This window comes from Pituophis catenifer, unplaced genomic scaffold, assembly GCF_029215685.1.
Source record: "Pituophis catenifer annectens isolate HBS135680 unplaced genomic scaffold, rPitCat1.0.hap2 SCAF_9, whole genome shotgun sequence".
In the NCBI taxonomy this organism is placed as follows: Eukaryota; Metazoa; Chordata; class Lepidosauria; order Squamata; family Colubridae; genus Pituophis; species Pituophis catenifer.
The window spans coordinates 10,817,070-10,835,613 of record NW_027256889.1 but is presented as its reverse complement, the minus strand read 5'-3'; the positions used below and the strand labels follow the sequence as shown (position 1 = coordinate 10,835,613).

The 18,544-nt window shown below is 43.3% G+C and overlaps 1 protein-coding gene across 1 annotated transcript in view; it reads left to right on the top strand.

The window, feature by feature from the left end:
* Nucleotides 1–461: 461 nt before the first annotated feature.
* LUZP1 (leucine zipper protein 1) overlaps nucleotides 462–18,544 on the top strand; it is a 65,219-nt gene continuing 47,136 nt past the window's right edge. Inside the window, exon 1 of the mRNA XM_070949433.1 lies at nucleotides 462–715. The gene's annotated coding sequence lies outside the window, so the exon portion shown is untranslated. The remainder of the gene's footprint in view (nucleotides 716–18,544) is intronic.

Sequence of the window (18,544 nt, the reverse complement as noted above, 5' to 3'; positions counted from 1 at the left end):
ATATATTAATTAATGATATATATTAAACTTAAACTCGGATGGGGGGGAATCCAAGCGACCCAACTCGTTGCGTTCACACAATATATATATATACACAACGACGCCCACCCAAGTGGACACGGGCCGGGCCACGCGGGCTTGAAGCGAGGGCCGAGCCATGAGCGCGCCCTCTCCGCGGCCACGGGGAGAGCCAAACTCTCGTCCCTCGCGGGGCTCCCTCCGCAAAATTCCGCGGCCCCTCAGGCTGCCCGGCCTCTCCGCTGCCAGAGGAAGGCCGCGCCGAGTGTCCGGCCGGGACTCTCCCGCCTCCTTTGGCGGGCGGAAGGCGTCTCGGGGGCTCGCGTCCAGGGAGAGCGAGGCGTCGCGGCCGTTGCCTCCGCCTCCTGACGTCAGGCCCGCCCGCAGGGGCTCCGGCTCTCTCGGCTCGGCTCCTCGCCGCCTCTCATTGTCGGGAGGAGAAGCCCCAGCTCGCCAGCCAGTCAGTCCGCGGGGCCGGATCAGCAACTCTAAGCGGGCCGCCGCCCCCCCCCCCTGCCGCGGAGTGTGGGCAGCCGGGGCGGGCAGAGCCGGCGGCTCCTGCCGGGCCTTTTAGGAGGGAAGCGGAGGGGAGAAGACGAAGGCGAAGAAGAAACTCTGGGGCGCCCTGGGGCTCCTGCGCGCCGCGCCGAAGGGAAAGCAGTGGCGGCGGCGGCGGCGGCGCTGGGGAGGAGGACCGGTAAGGCATGGGCTGGGGGGTGGGGGGCAGCGTGGGCACTGGGTGGGCTGGGGGAAGCGTCGGCGAGGGGCTGCATCTCCTCCTCCTCCTCCTCCTCCTGCTGGCCGATCCGGGCTTCCAAGCGCTGCCAAACCCGAGCTGGGCTGGGAAGGAATTCAAGGCATCCGCTTTGTTCAGCCTGCCAGTGTGCGCGGACAAGCCCGGAGCAAAACAAAACAAAAAAAACCCAAAACCCAGCAAAAAGCCGGGGGAGTCCCCGCACTTCCCGGCTGGCCAGAGCTTTGGAAACGAAGGAAAAAGAAGGAAGGAAAGAAGGAAAAAGGAGGAAGGAAGGAAGGAAGGCGCTCAGGAAAGCCTGCCGGCCTCGCGCTTGCAACTTCCGAAGCCATCTCCAAGTTTTTCTTCCCGCTCGGACGCCAGGCGGCCAGGCCCTTTTCCTGCCCAGGCAATGGACCCGAGGAGACGTGGAAAGGGCTGGGTGGCTGGGTGGGGGCTTCTTCCTTTTGCTGGGTTTTTTTTTTTGTGCACGGCTGCTGAGGGTCCCACCAGTGGCTTGTGTGTGTGTGGGGGGGGGGGGGGGTCTCCCTGGGGAAAGCAGTGTTGCTGCAGGAGGGGCGAGCGCGGCCCTTTTGCAGCCTGCTTCCCGACTCCAGGCTTCGCTCGGGAAGAAGCGGGGGCTGGAAAGAAGGAAAAGGGGTGCGTTTCCGAAGCGCTTTGGCGTCAAAGTCAGGCCCCTCCGTGTCGGGAGATCAGACTGGAGATTGCGGCTAGCCAGCCAGTCCAAGGTCATCTCAGGAATTGCGGGGAAGGCGGCTGGGGGTGGGGGGGGGGGAGCCTCAGAAATATCGGCGGGACTACCATGAGGGGCCTCAGGACGTTTACCTGGGGGTGGGGGAGGGGGCTTCCGCGAACTTGGTAGGGGTTTTTTTTTCCTTTGGTAGGCTGGGTGTGCTGAGGCTGTTTTCCCGCAGTGGTTTGGGAACGTGATCCCATTGCAGTTGAAAGGGTTATTCCCCCCCCCCCTCAGAACTGCGCCTTGGAGAGGCTTCTGCGACACCCGAATAAATAGAGAAATATATATATATATATGTAAAAAAATGCAAATCCTGCCTTGGGAGAAAGTATTACTTGTATGTATTTCATTGGACTGTTAAAACATTACTGCCGGAGAAAGTGTTAGATTATAATGAGGTAGCTGTGTGTGCTGGTTGCTCCTGACTTAGTTTTTTTTTTTTTGTCTCCCACTTAACAGTTGGAAAACAGGGACAGGTGGAAATTCAACTGATGTAGTGTGGTGGCGGCTTGCAAAAAAAAAAATCATCGGGTGAATGAATGTCTTGCCTCTCAGCCTGACTTTTATGGAGTGCTTAAAAAGAACAGGAGGCCTTCCAGGCTTGGGGACGGCTGGGGAAAACTGCACCTTAGAATTGGGAATAAATATGGAGGTAGCTTGAATGAAGCCTAACTGAAGATTTCTTAACTTAACCAGTTTGGTATTTGGAGCTGCATTTCGGGCTACCCGGACTGTTTAAGTTTGGGGAAATGTGTGTGCATCTTCATTGCCGAGTATAGTTTTGACAGCTTTTTTTTTTTTTCCTCTTTAAATGTGGCTTCTCCTTCTGCAGTATTCTGGTGCAGTATTTTATTATCTTTCAAGCCTTTTTTATGAGCAGCACCTCCTAGGACATGGCTTTTCCCTCAATCTTTTATCTTCATGGCAAGTCTCTCTGAAGCAGGAGACTGAAACGCCCACCTCTCCTTATAGTGCTAGATCATGACTATACCCTGGCTTCGCTCCCTCTCAAACATGGAGCTATTAACCATGGTTTTAAAGACACAGAATTTGTGTTCATGCCATGTGCAAAACTAGAAACAGGCAAATTTCACATCGTATTGTGAACTTTGCTTGTATCATATCATAGTCAAGCAGGGCTTAAAGACCAAGATTCGTGGGTTTTAGCTGCAGTGAATGTTAAATCCTTGGCTATTTCCCAGGACATTGGTGGGAATGCAGTTGACTGAAACTGTAGATGGCCCTCCCTTCCTCCAAATTTTTCAGAGAGGACAGGTGGAAGCAGTCACTACTGCAGCATGGTACACTTCTCTCTCCCCCTCTCCCCCCCATGCTTCTGTGCAGGTATACCTATAAGGTATATGCATCTTAGAGATCCTGACTATCTTTACCCATAATTGTGGTTTAGAATGACCTTAGAGCAAAGAGATACTTCTTAGTATAGAAAAACTGTTATTGGGCAGGGGGTTGGACTAGAAGACCTCCAAGGTCCCTTCCAACCTTATGATTCTATGATTAATGTGGACAAGGCTAATAAGAGCTGGTGTAGTGTACAGGTAGTCCTTGACTTACAACCATTTGTTTTAGTGACTGTTTGAAGTTACTGCACTGAAACAAGTGACTTATGACTGTTTTTCACACATATGACCATTGCAGCATCCCCATGGTCACGTGATAAAAATTTTGGGTGCTTGTCAACTGGCATGTATTTATGACAGCTGCGTGTCCTGAGGTCATGTGATCACCTTTTGCAGCCTTCTGACAAGCAAGGTCAGTGTGGAAGCCAGATTCACTTAACAACCGTGTTACTAGTTTAAGAAATGCAATGATTCACTTAATCATTGGTAAGGAAGATTATAAAATGGGAGAAAACTCACTTAACAACTGTCTTGCTTAGCAACAAAGTTTGGGTTCAAATTGTGGTCGTAAGTCAAGGACTACCTGTAACGGATCCGATGTTCAAGAAGGAGCAGAGATCGAAGTTCTGGTTCCGCCTGAGCTGCAGAATCTGCCTGAGGGGCCTATGCCAGTCTTTCATTCATTCAGCTCAACCTACTTCACAGCGTGGTTGCACGGTAGAATATAATTCACTTTGAAAAAGCCAGTCTGATATATTGAATAATGAGTTGAATTGAGACCAGAGAAAGAGCCAAATTCAAGTCCACCCTCAGCCGAGGAAGTTAAATGGCTGACTTTGGACCAGTCCCTCACTCTCTCAGCCCTATCTTCCTCACAGGGTTGTTGTTGGGAAAATCTGGAGAAAAAAGTTGGTCAGTTTAATTTTCTGGAGAAAAGGTGGGATGGGAATGTTATCTTCCATCACATAAAGACAGGTAGTTCTCATCTTTCTGTTGTTAAGTGAGACATTTGTTAAGTTAGTTTTGCCTCATTTTACCTTTCTTGCCTCAGTTAAGTGAATCACTGCAGTTGATAAGTTAGTAACCCGGTTGTTAAGTGAATCCGGTTTCCCCATTGACTTTGCTGATCAGAAGGTCGCAAAAGGGGGGGATCACATGACCTTGGGACATAACAACGGTCGTATGTATGAACCAACTGCCATGCATCTGAATTTTGATCATGTGATCGTGAGGATGCTGCAGAGGTCGTAAGCGTGACAAAACGGTCACAAGTCACATTTTTCCAGTGCCGTTGTAACTTTGAACGGTCGCTAAAAGAAACTGTTGCGAGTCGAAAGAGTTACCTGTAAGAAAAACAAAATGGAGATGTGGATGTAAGGGGATGAAAAAGTATTTGCTGCCTTTTACATGGGATGCTGTTGGCATAACAGGAGAAAACATGTCCGTCGGTTTGCTGCTGCTTCCTTGGTTAATTAAAATAGTGGTGTAAAATCCTTAGCCTGCACACGTGTGTGAGGGGAATCCACCTACGTGCAGGTGGAGCGGGGAATTTTTAAACCCCATAACAAGTGGAGAACTCCTCGCCCTCCATAAGACTTTATATTCATCAGCCAGCCTCCCCCTCACCCCCCCTGGGTAGAAATACTTTTGCTCAATTTACTCTCAGGAATTTTTTCAGCATTTTCCCCTCCTTCCTCTTTCTCCCCCCATCCCCCCCTTTTTTTTCCTCCCTAAAGTGAAACCATCCTTGGGCTGAAAGGCAGGGCTTGGTGTGAATCTCTGCTTGTTTATTGCCTTGTAAGTCCATTTTTGTCCATTCGGAGCTGACAAGAGGCTGAGTCTTGTTTCTGCGGGAGGGGAAGGCGGAGTGGAGGGAGCCCAGGCCCCGTTAAAAGTTTCTGAGGAAACATGGCATTTGTTTTCACTAAAGATCTCTGGAATTTAGCACTTTTGGCTGTGGCCCTCCTATTGTCTGGAAGAAAACCCAGGGAAGGTTCATGATTAATTGTGTTTGCTTGTGCCACGGTGTGAAAGCATGAGCGTGCTGGATAGCAAGAGTGCCTTTTCCTAGACAAATAACACTTGTGTTGGTGGACTCCTGGTAGTCCTCGGCTTCCAACTCCCAACGGAGACCAGAATTTCTAAGCAAGGCGGTTGTTAAGTGAGTCACACCCAATTTAACAACCTTTTTTTTTTTGTGCCACTCAAGTAAATCATATGGCCTTTAAGCAGATCACGTCACCTCAGGATGCTGCAACCATTGGGAAATACTATGCCAGATGCCCAAGAATCAAACTTTTGACGTGGCGTTGGTTGTAAATGCGAGGACTGGTTGTAAGTCACATTTTTCAGTGCCATTCACTAAAGGAATAGTTGCAAGTTGAGTACTACCTGTACACTACACCGGCTCTTGTTAGCCTTGTCCACATTAGTCATAGAAAGGGACCTTGGAGGTCTTCTAGTCCAACCCCCTGCCCAAGAACAGTTTTTCTATACCATTTCTATACTCAGGAAAACTTGCAACATTTCTTGCAAGTTTCCCCCCTCAAAAATATTGATCAATTCATTTAAAAATAAAAGCGTGCGTGTTTGTTGTCTATGTGTGCTATTGAGGTGGGAATACTGATTCTAAAAAATTCTGGGCCTAGAATTATAGCAGCCATCCCTAATTGGTGACCTTCCAGATGTATTAAGACGATAAGAAAAGTGCTCTCGGATCAACCATCACTATCTAGCCTGGCCTTTATGTAAGAGTCCACTGGGGTTGGGCGGGCAATAAATTTCAATAAATAAATGTTTGAGTCACAAACAATCTCTGAGCAGATGCTTTCAGGAAGTTCAGGAAAACAGGCAGCCTTCCCTTTTCATTGTTGTCCCCAGCAGGTACCCCTTTTGAGGTATTGCCTGAAAAGATGGCCTCCAGGGCTGACACAGTGGTGGAATTTAATTTTTTTTACTATCGGTTCTGTGGGCGTGGCTTGGTGGACGTGGCAGGGGAAGGATACTGCAAAATCCCTATTTCCTCCCCACTCCTGGGAGAAGGATATTGCAAAATCCCCATTTCCTCCCTACTCTAGGGGAAGGATACTGCAAAATCTTCATTCCCACCCCACTCCAGGGGAAGGATACTGTAAAATCTCCATTCCCACCCCACTCCAGGGGAAGGATACTGCACAATCCCCTTCCTTCCCCACTCCTAGGGGAAGGATATTGCAAAATCTACTTTCTCACCCCCACTCTTGGGCCAGCCAGAGGTGGTATTCGCTGGTTCTCAAACTACTCAAAATTTCCACTACTGGTTCTCTGAACTACTCAAAATTTCTGCTAGCGGTTCTCCAGAGCCTGTCAGAACCTGCTGAATAGCACCCCTGGGCTGACACTGTGATTCTGAAGGTAGCAAACACCCAGTATGGGCCTGTCCCCTCTCTCAGCCCAAACGCACCTCACACAGTTGTGTTGTGGGGAAAATAGGGGAAGGAAGGAGTATTAGATATGTTGTTTATAAAAATAATAAAGCATGGATATAAAATAAATTGCTTCAAGAAACAAGCAGAGTTAGTTAGCTAGTTTCAAACATTGGCCTCTCTTGGACATGGGAGACCTTGGAGAAGTCCTCTGCTCCATTTTGTTTAGCATGAAGCCACCTTTGAGATGTCATCTGCCATCATGAGGTGGGGAATCCTTGTAAAGGGTTTCCAGTCATATGTCTCCATTCTGGCTAGAAAGGAAGTGCAGGGGAAGTCTTGACTGGTATTTGGAGGCCATCATACTTTGGGTGGAGAAAGGCAAACTTGGGCTTAACTCAAACAAGATGGAATTGTGGTTCCAAGATGGTCCCGATTTTTGACTCTAAATGAGATTGGGCTTCCCTGAAAAGTAAATCCTATCTTGAGGATTCTCTTGGATTCATGACTCTTGCTAGTAGGTTGTTGCTTAACAACTGGTTTGGTGATTGTGCGCTTTGCGCATTCGTGTCTAACGCACACTGCATGCATGTGCACCATTTGAAAAGTCTTCACTTCTGGGTTTCTTTGGAGGAGTAACAGAGCAGAGCTGATTGATCCATGCGAATCAGCTGAGGAGATAAAGGTAGGAAAATAGTGCGGGCGGGTGGGTAGGCCCATTTGATTGTCTGGATGAACCGGTTCGCTCCCGGCTGATTGTTGGAGCTACTGGATTCGTCTGAACCGGTAGAATCCCACCACTGGAGCAAATGGAAGCCTGGTTTAGAAAGATCTTAACTGGCATTAGCTGGTGTACCAGTTGCATTTGTTCCCTGGAAAGGAGACGCCAACTATAATCATTCGTGGTCTTGTTGGCTCTTTGCTCTGTTGCCCAAGGTACAGTATATAAGCAGAGAATGCCTGTTGAGTTCCTTATGGGAAGCCAGGCAAAAAATGAGAATTGGTGGAGGGCAGAGGTGCTGACTGTTTCAGGAAATCAGAGAATTTATGAACTTGGAAAGTAAGAGATGGAGCTATGCTGGAGAAAAAAAATGCAGCACAGGAGTGCTTTATTTGGCAATATTATGATGCCAGGTGGTAGTCTGCATCTTGACTTTGTAAAATGCTTCAAGTTAGTTTGCTTGAAATGGCACAGAAACTATAGCAAGCAGAATCAAGGAATCAATCAATTTACTTCTGAAGGATATGCCTACGTTCAGACAATAGAGTTAATTTGTGGTTACTGAATTAACAATTGTCCTCTATCCGTGCTGCTCACTGAGAAAGCTGTCTGTGATCCAGAAAGTAGTAAACTAGTAGTAACTTCATTTTCCATGAATTTGTCCAATCCACTTTTAAAGCTATCTATGTATCAGTCCCAGGTCTCCTGGTATTTCATCTAACACCCGGTACACTCTCCTCCCAATTCTTATACTGTGAAAAAAAGGGAAAAGGCTACATTTTTCATGCCAAACATGTTTGGATCTTCTTCTGATGTCTGCCTGAAGTTCCTAGCCGGTTTGGGCATGGGGTTGGGAATTCTAGCAAATCTTGGCATATTTTGAAGTTCCCAAAGGTGCTTTTTCAAGAGGCAACTGGGATTTCTTTGTTTTTCCTTGCAGACATTTCATTTCTCATCCAAGAAGTTTCTTCAGTTCTCTTATTTCTTGGATGAGAAGTGAAACATCTTCAAGGAAAAACAAAGAAAGTTCCAGTTGCCACTTGAAAAGCACCTTTGGGACAACCATGACCTGGATGACTGAGAATCTCCATAGACACATTTTCAAGGCATTAGTAATGATGGTAGCTGGATTATCAGAAAGTACACAGTGTTTTGCTGAATCTGATCCTGCATTGTGCTTCACTCAAAGACCAGCTAGATTATCTTCTGGGAAGTCTTCAAAGGTGGCACAAGAGTCATATCTCCTTTCTGCTGGGGTTCTCTAGCAACTTGTGTTGGAAGAAACACATTATTTCCTAGATTGGAGGTGAAATACTGAGATCATCATCAGTATTGATGATTATTGAGTATCATAACTGATTCTCTTTGTTTTGGGGGATTTAACACAGTCCAGATGTTGAAGATGCTGGAAGAGAATATCATGGAATCTGGGGATGAGACGAGCCAAAATCCTGAGTAAAAATCATCATATTGGTATTGTTATTTTAAAGGTGAATAAACAGTGAATATTTTGATTGTTGGACTGAGATGGTCTTCTTCTGGACTAGTGCAGTTTTCCCTACTATGTATGTACCAAAAGGGAAGGTAGAGAGATGAAAGGTTAAAAATATAGAGGAGGCCATTAATCTTCAGGCAACAGGAGAGCTTTATCCTTTCCTTCTTGCCTTATTTTTATTGCTGTCATACAACTACACCAAAAAGAGAAAAATAAAGCCAAAATATATATACAAAAAAGAAAAAGAAAGAAACCCATTAACATTGGAACACAGTGACTGATTCCATGCAGTCGCGGTGTCTGCTGTTTAAAGATTGAACTGGACCGCTTTTGTTACATATACAAACATATTTTAATGAAAGAACTTTTAATGTCTTTAGACATCTTTAAATGTCTTTTGATTGTTGATGTTAATCTCCCAGACACTTACAGTTTTTTAGGAATGTCTAGTCTTTTGGCTTGTCAACCGTTCGAAAGAGGCTGTATGATGGCTCCTGTCTTATGGAATGATCTACATTTTGCAAGATGCTGGACTAGGAACAAGGAGATTCAGATTCAAAGTCATGGAAGTTCCCAGTCCCTTTCTCTCAACCCATTTGGACTTTAGTGGGGAAGCTGCTAGACTGGGTGCTGGGAGACCCAGGTCTTTCTATGTACTTTGGTAGCTGTGGATAGATTTCACCTGGATCGCTGCTCCTAACTCAACACTTTAACCACTATGCCATAATGACTCTCTTTTGATTGTCGAGATTAAAAACCCAGATAAGGTCAGAGCAGCCCTTGAGAGACCCGTCCTCCTTGAATCTAAAGTCGTCTACTTCAGTGGCCCTCGTCACCACATGTCAAGATAATCCCACCAATTACAAGAAGGAGTGCTTTTATTAGTTCTAAATCTCTTTCCAATCAGCTTCATTGACTGCCCCCTGATTTTAGTGTTTTGTGAGCAGGAGAAATACACATCCATTTTTCTACATGTTTGATTTAATATTCCTAACTCACGAGTCCTTACTCCAGACTAAAGGGATTCAATCTTTCTCATCTTTTCTTGTGAGGAAAGTATCGAAGCTTCCTGGTTGTCTGGGTTTTATTGTTTATTTGCTTATATCTTGCCTTTTATTATTTTTACAAATAACTCAAAGTAGCAAATATATCCAATACACCTCCCCCCTCTAATTTTCCCCACAACAACAACCCTGTGAAGTGAGTTGGGCTGAGAAAGGGGGACTGGCCCAAAGTCACCCAGCTGGCTTTCATGACTTAGACAAACTAGAACTCACAGTCTCCTGCTTTTGAGCCTGGTGCCTTAACCACTAGACAAAACTGGCCCTCTTTCAGATTCCCCCCCCCCCAATCAACTATATCCTTTTTCAAGACCACACCTAGAATACTGCATCCAATTTTGGTCACCACACTATAAAAAAGATGTTGAGACTAGAAAGAGTGCAGAGAAGAGCAACCAGGATGATTAGGGGACCGGAAGCTAAAACATATGAGGAACGGTTGCAGGAACTGGACATGGCTGGTCTAGTGAAGAGAAGTACCAGGGGAGACATGATAGCAGTGTTCCAATATTTGAGGGGCTGCCACAGAGAGGAGGGGGTCAAGCTATTTTCCAAGGCACCCAAAGGCCAGACAAGGAATAATGGATGGAAACTGATCAAGGAGAGATTCAACCTAGAAATAAGGAGACATTTTCTGACAGTGATAACAATCAACCAATGGAACAGCTTACCTTCGGAAGTTGTGGGAGCTTCATCCCTGGAAGCTTTCAAGAAGAGATTGGACTGCCATTTGTCAGAAATGGTGTATTGTCTCCTGCTTGGGCAGGTTGAGTTGGACTAAATGTGTCCTACAAGGTCCCTTCCAAATCTGTTAGTCTAATGTAATCAAAAGTGGCATCCAGAACTGTACACAGCATGGATAGATAAGTAGATCATAGATTTATATAACATTGTCATTTTCATTTTCCCTAATTATCCCTGGAACACAGTATACGTTTTTCACAACTGCTACATTCGCTTGATGTCTTCATTGAGCTATAGATTGGGGTTTTTTTTTTTTCTAAGTAGCACAGTCCCCATCACTGTAGGTGCAGTGTTAGAGTTTTGCTCCAGCACGCATCATTTTATACTTAAAATTAATCGCATCTGTCGTGTGGTTGACCCCTCCTTCACTTAAACAAGATCTTCTGGAGCTTTTTGTAATCATTTTGGTCCCATTACCCGGCTGAGCCATGGGAAAAGGACTCTAGTTTGTGTTATGAATCACAATATGAACTTGCAGAAAAAGCTTCTCGCGCTTCGTGGCTGTTGAATCATCAATGGGAAACGAGTTCATGAAGAGAAAATGACGTGAGCTGTTCAAGGCAGAGGAACGGGCAAGAATAATAATTAGTGAAGTTAGCGAGAAATACAACTCCGTTTTTTTAAAAAAATGGTGAAACATCAACCGGTTATACCTGGGCTTTTCAAACTTTTTCTTTGTCAGCTTCTAAATCTAGAAGCAAATGTTTAATCCCCCCTTTACCCTATCCATTTTCCACTTAGAAATATGAAGATCAAATAATCTGTAATATTAAGTGTGGGAGAAGATAGATTAATGAAAACTGGTGAAAACAAGGCAATGAAGACACCAAGGTATGCTTTACAATTTTGGGAGGTGTGGGGAGGAAACTGGCAACTTTACGATTTGTAAACTGCAACTCCCAGGATTCAAATCCTGAGAGTTGAAATTCATAAATTCTGGGAGTTGAAGTCCACAGGTCGTAAAGTTGCCATAGTTGCTCACCCCTGCTTTAATGTATACAACAGAGGTTGCAAAGTAACGTTTCATTTAATCTTTGTTGTTCAGTCACTAAGTCATATCACTAAATCGTGATGCTCTGTCACTGAAGTCATACCCCATCAACTGTAGGACTCTAGGCCCCCTTGTTGTCCATTGTCTTCCAGAGTTTTTCCAAATTCATATTCATTGTGTCATTGACACTAACCACATTTTATCTTTATTGTGTCACAGAAAAAAATATGTCATTGACAATATAGGGTTGCCGGATTTTGTGTGCGCGTGTTTGCACACATGACAATATCTCTTAAGTTAGTAGACCTGTTCACACCTACAAAGGTTTGTTCTCTGAGTTTGTGATAGTGGAGACTAAGACAGGAGTTGTAGCTTGTTTTTATTGGAGAAGGTGTCATTGTTGAATTTGTACGGTAACCTTAACCATAATCTGTCAACAAGATTGGCTAAGTGCCCGCAGTATGCTAAAGCAAAACTCAGTAATCCGTTTAGTGGCTTGGTAGCATGTGTGAATCGTTCTCCTGATTGACTTTCCCTAGAGAAATCTATAATTTTTGCAAACTTCCTTGGGAGAAGAAGGATAGGGCATAAGAAAGCTATGCTTTTGGGAGATTTCCCTATAATCTTTTTTTTTTTAAGGAAACAGTAGCCCTCTTGAAATTATTCTCCCCACCCCCTCATGTTTCTGTCAGTTGCCTGTGGTCAGGCTGAATGTCACAGTTTAGGAGGTAAAAGAAAGATTATCACTAGACAGGGTGGAAGAAGGATGCCAAGATTTGTGGAATACCGCCCTAAAAAAAAAAACCTAGGAAAAAAAAAGAATCCTCCTTTGAAATGACCGAATGAGGGTTGAGTAAAGAAGATGGCTAGAAAAGAAAACCTCCCACAGGGCAAGTTCTTATGTTGAAAATGCTCAAAGTTGCACGGAAAATTAGATGTATGCTATATTATTTCACAATTAGCTATCTTTCCAGATTACATAAAAGTGACCACAAGAGGGTCATGTCTTGGCTAAAATGCAGAAAAGGAGGTCAACATTTTAAAAGTGATTTCCAGGGAGGTGTGGCCCACAACTTTGGAGAAGCTAGACATCTGAAATTATCTACTCAGTAAAACAGTGTGAACGAACGCATTAGTCAGTTGAATTCCTGTACATTTCCTCCTTCCTCTGTCTCCAGCCCCAGCTTGTGATTAAATGTTATTGTTGAATAGTTCGTTAAGCTTTTTCAAAATCCCGATGATACATCCAAGCTACCAGGGTTCATTCCAAGCTTACTCATTTCTTTTGAAAAAAGTTATTAGCCAAATTATTAGGCGCCCTTGAAGACAAGGGTGGCTTACAAAAGACTTAAAACCATAAGCAAAACCAGTAGCTTAAAAAACATAGCACATCACTGGGTATAATTGATCGCTGGGCCTAAAAACAACAGCACCAAATTTAAAGCTTGCAGTGCATCATCACAGAGTAAGAACATTAAAACACCAAAAGCTGTACGTGGAGAAGAATCACTGCAATTATGAAATTTGGGGGTAATCACAAGTATCTAAGACTCATTAATTTCCGTAGGCCTGTTTATAAGGATGACTTGAGCCTGGATCCAGTTCATTTCCTGTGAAGAAACACTCATCAGAACTGTAGACACTGTAGGAAATTGTATAACAGTGCTTTGTAGGAGGAAGCCCTCGATAGTCAAAAATCAGAAGAAATCTAGTGGCATCTTGCTAGACCAGCGGTGTCAAACTCGATTTCATTGAGGGCCGCATCAGGGTTGTGCTTAACCTTGAGGGTGGGTGAATGGCCAGCTTGACATCACTTGTGTCGGGGGCGTCTGTGGTGGCCCAAGCGCTCTGTCAGCGAAAACGGGCTCCTGAGCTCTGTTTTCAGTTGTGACGGCTTCCTGAAAGCCAGCAAAAACACGAGCTCCATTTTCGCTGGCAGAGCCACCGCGGGCTGGCCCACGGCTTCCAGGGCAGCCCTGTGGGCCAGATGTAAGCACCCTACGGTCTAGATGTGGCCCGCGAGCCTTGAGTTTGACACCCTTGTTCTAGACTAACAAATTTATTAATGAAATGCAATCATCTGGAAAGATGCTACTTGCGGTACTCAATTGCTTAGGATCATCAGAAGAGTAAAATCTTATTACATGCAGGTAGTCCACAATTTATAACTATTCATTCAGTGACTATTCAAAGTTGCAATGACTCTGGAAAAAATGACTTACAACTGATCCTCACACTTACAACCATTGCAGCATCCCCACAATCACATGATCAAAATTGAAGCACTTGGCCACCGTCAGATATTTTTTACGACAGTTTCAGCATCCTGAGGTCATGTGGTTTCCATTTACAAACTTCCCAGCTGGCTTTAGATAAGCAAAGCCAATGGGGGGGGGAGAGCCTGGATTCGCTTAATGACCAAATGATTCCTTTGACAACTGAAGTGATTCACTTAAGAACCATGGCAAAAAAAAAAACTCATAAAATCAGACATGATTCACTTAAGAACCGCCTTGCTTAACCACATAAATTTTGTTCCCAATTGTGGTCGTAAATCGAGGACTACCTGTGTTAATCTGTGGGAGGGGGAGGAGGGGGGATCCACAAATATTTTTGAGAGCAGATTCACTGTAATTCAAATCACTCTGTTCCATAAATGTTGCAATCCTTTACTTGTTTACTTGGGACTTAGTCTCATTGATCCTAGTGGGGCTTAAGTATTTAAGGGTAGCTGTGAATAGGATTTTCACAGATGACATTAATTTCCCCCTTTCATTAAAAATTCAGGGTGGATTAATGATGCTGTTTATTAACATTAACATTTCAGATTCTCAGAGTCTCAGCAGCATAAAACAGTGAGATAAGACATAATCTGCGGAGGGCTAATTTAGAGAGGCAGCAAGAAAAATCATAGCATATCTGTGTTAGTACCTTGTCTTGGTAGCATAAAATTGTATCAACAAACTATTAAAGCCAGATGTTGTAGGCCACAGGTCCCTTTACAACAACAACTTTTTTTTTTTTGCAACTGTTGAAATATTGCAAAGAAGCAGGAGATTTTTTTTTCAAAAAAAATGTTCCTAAATGCAATTTCCTTCTCAACTGAATTGAATTAACTCTTACTTACTTCCAGGAAATGGAATGCAAATTGGGAATTGGTCTTATTAAACTCAGTGGCTGCATTTGCATATTATGCCAAGGTGGAATATGGTTTATTTTGTCTTTGATGAAATAAATTTATGAAAAGTAGCTTGTTAACATTCAGTACTATATTATACAATTTAATTGTAATACGTATTGCATATAATTAAAATTAGAGAACATGTCTATATATTGTAATCTTTCTAAATGTGTAAAATTATATTACAATATTACCAGGTTGTATGACATTATACAACTCTGCTACACCTTATTTTTTTTATTAGCTGTATTTTCTCAATAGGCAGCACATATTTTAATAACCGAGCAATTAAATATTGGCCCATCTTCCTCCACCTTCCAGACGGATTGAAATGACAATTTCCAAGCCGTCATGGGCAGGGTTTGAGAATTTTTATTTTTAGCATTAGATTCTCCCATGCTATTTAGCATATTGGGCAGCAGGATATGAGAATATAGGAGTAATAATCCCAACATACCTAGGAGGTGTTTGAATGGAAAAGGTTCTCCTCCATTGTGTCAGTAGATCTTTCCACTTTTGTTTAACTGGAGATGCCAGGAATTTCATTTGAAGCCTTATAACCAGTGAGATCTCCAGATCTCTGGTTAACTTATTTGCATGGACTAACAATCTCCAGAGATCTTTCATAGCCTCACTTGGAGGTATAAATGAAGCACATTTTGCTTCTCATCCAAGAAACTTCATCAGTTCTGGTAGGATGGTGGGGGTGATGGAAGGATGAACTGATGAAGAACCGATGAAGCTGCTTGGTTGAGAAGTGAAACTTCTTCCTCAAGGGGAAAAACAGTCCAGCTGCCTTTTAAAAAAAGCACCTTTGGGACAACTATGACTCAAAGGTCTCATCTCCGCAGACATCCAGGTTTTTAGGGTGAAGTCCTTCCAGGCCTGCTTAAAGATGCTGAGGCATTTTGCTTGAATAACCTACGTTTTAATACTGAGCTTTGTGTTTGGAATTGAGGCCTTCAGGAGCTCCTGTTCAGGTGCTGCATAATGAAATGTCTTTAACCTTCCTTAGAGTTTTGTTTCTCTCACTGGCTGTGTTAGCCCTTTCACCATGGCCTAAGGCCTGAACAGTCATACTATGTAATAAGCCTATTAATGTTTGCATTCAGAACTGGTAACTGGTTCAGCATTTTAGCAACTCATCTTGAACCATCTCATTCTCTACTGATAATTAACTTTCAGAAGGATGGCTTTGATGAGCCTCATCTTGCTGGATAAGATAGCAAAAAAATATCAAAGAGCAGAGATAAAATAGCTAAACTTCAAGGACTACGTAGCTCCAGATGATGATGGTGAAAATGATAATTTAGCTCCATGAAGATCTGCTTTCTAATGACGATGCTTGCAGTACAATTACTGTAGTCCTCAACTTACAACCGGACACTTAACGACCATTCAAACTTGTGACTCACTTCCCCAATGCTATTTACCACCTGTTTTTGGAGTTATGATGGCCACACACACACACACACCTGTGGTCATGTAATCGCATTTTGGGCACTGGGCTACTGGCTCACCTTTATAGCAATGTGCAGCATCCTGTGATCACACTGCTGCAATTTGTGAATATTGTTTTTTCTGCCAGGTTTTTGGTGTTTACTCCCAAGTTTCTGGTATTCATTTAACGACGGATGCAAAAAAATGTCATAAAAGAGAATTACCTTGCAGTGAGAGGGGCGGCAAAAAATCAAATGAATGAATGGATGAATAAATAAATAAAATGGATGGATGGATTTAACTGAGAGATTTACAGAGTTGGAAGGTACCTTGTAGATCATCTAGTCCAACCCCCCATCCAAGCAGACCCTACACCATTTCTGACAGATGGCAGTCCAGTCTCTTCTTGAAAGCTTCAGTGATGAAGCTCCCACAACTGTTCCATTAGTTGATTGCTCTCACTGTCAGAAAATGTCTCCCTATTTCCAGGTTGAATCTCTCCTTGTTCAGTTTCCATCCATTACTCCTTGTCTGTCTTTAGGGTGCTTTGGAAAATAGCTTGACCCCTTCCTCTCTGTGGCAGCCCCTCAAATATTGGAACACTGCTATCATGTCTCCCCTGGTCCTTCTCTTCACTAGACTAGCCATGTCCAGTTCCTGCAACCGTTCATCGTATGTTTTAGCCTTCGGTCCCTTAATCATCCTGGTTGCTCTTCTCTGCACTCTTTCTAGAGCAGTGGTTCTCAACCTTCCTAATGCTGCGACCTTTTAATACAGTTCCTCATGTTGTGGTGACCCCCAACCATAAAATTATTCCTAAAACCATTGAAAATATGTGTTTTCCGATGGTCTTAGGCGACCCCTGTGAAAGGGTCATTCGACCCCCAAAGGGGTCCTGACCCACAGGTTGAGAACCACTGTTCTAGAGTCTCAACATCTTTTTTATTATGTGGTGACCAAAACTGGATGCAGGATTCTATCTGTGGTCTTACTTTACAGGGTGGTATTAGTACCTCCCTTGATCTTGATTGTATCCCTCTGTTAATGCAGCGTAGGATTGCATTGGCCTTTTTGGCTGCCACTGCATACTGTTATATCATATTTAATTGGTTGTCCACTAAGAGTTCAAGATCCCTCTCACAGAGATGGATGGATGAGAAGGGAAATGTCTTCTTAAGAGAAAAAACAGTCCAATTACCTTTTGAAAAAGCACCTTTGAGACTAAAAACCTGGAGTTTTTAGTCAAGTCATTCCTCTACTTATGACCTCAACAATCTATGATTATAATTCCAGGGTGAATTACCTTCGTAAATTGAAGTCTACCTATTCAGCATTTAGTGATTTGCTAAGCACAAAGGATGAAATACTAGGATGTGCTAGAATAGTCCCCCCAGTGGTAAGCAAGATGCCTTTTGAAAACCAGAAAGCCAAGGGGGGTGGGGGTTGTGTGGAAATGAGAAGGGGGGGGGAAGGAGGCTTTGTAATTTTAAAAGAATGCATTAAATCCAATAATTTACAACATCAGGCATCCTTGAAAGTTGAGAAGGAATGAGAAAATTGTTAGCGTGTCAGAAGAGCACAAAAGTTTCAGAAACAAATACTACATACATATAATAGGAACCACATTCAGATCGTGAACAAAAACATCATAATAGAAAAACTAATTTCATGTTTGCATCCACACCACATACTTAGTCAACCAAGTCACTTAGAAACATAGCGGCTGCATGGGTTTTAGCCTTGGTTAACTTTTTGTATGGCTTTGTGTGATGTGTAAACCCAGATTGTTCAGTGAGTTTATGATGCAGTGTATTGCACAAATCCATAAACTGGGTTAATTAAATTGATTATTTGAACATTACCCAAAAAGAACATAACCTGACAAACTAACTTAAACACTCACATCTGAAACAACACTTTATCTTCATCACTGATTGAATAGATTTAGGATGATTTATGATGATGATGGCATCAGAGTGGAAATGTAACATCCATCAATCTCCCAAAGAGTTAATCCCAACTATCCAAATTGCACAAGATCTTTAAAGAGTTTTAACAGTTTAATTTGAGATCTGGTTGACATCTTGTGCTATTTGGCAGTTTAAAAAAAACCAAATCCAGATATTTAACTCAGGAAATCACTGCTGTGCCCAACAAAATCTCCAGTGCAGCTACTTGATCTAATTTAGGGTAACATTATCTCGACTGCACAATCCCAGATAACCACTAGATGGCAACAATGAGTGAGAATGTTCTGTATTTCTTTTCAACCATTCTTTTCAACCCAGTCATCTGTAATTTAGCAGCCCAGATACAATAATTCTAATCTAACCTAGTAAAATCTGTTCTGATTGACCAGTCTTTTCTAGAATCTGCCAGACAGAAAAATGTTTCTGGTCAGTATGGATAATGCTGGTTTTAATTCTGCAACTTGGAGGACCATCTATTGGGGGAAAGTTCCAAAATCTCGAGCCATGAATAAATGAATGAATGCGTGAGCAAGCAAGCAAGCAAGCTCTTGATGTTCAGAATTGCACTGGAATCTTCTGCATGCAAAACCAGCATGCTGCCTACTGAGGTTGCAGCTGGGAAAAATGATTTCAGCAGATGCTAACCAGGATGTTTTGCATGCCTGTGGTCC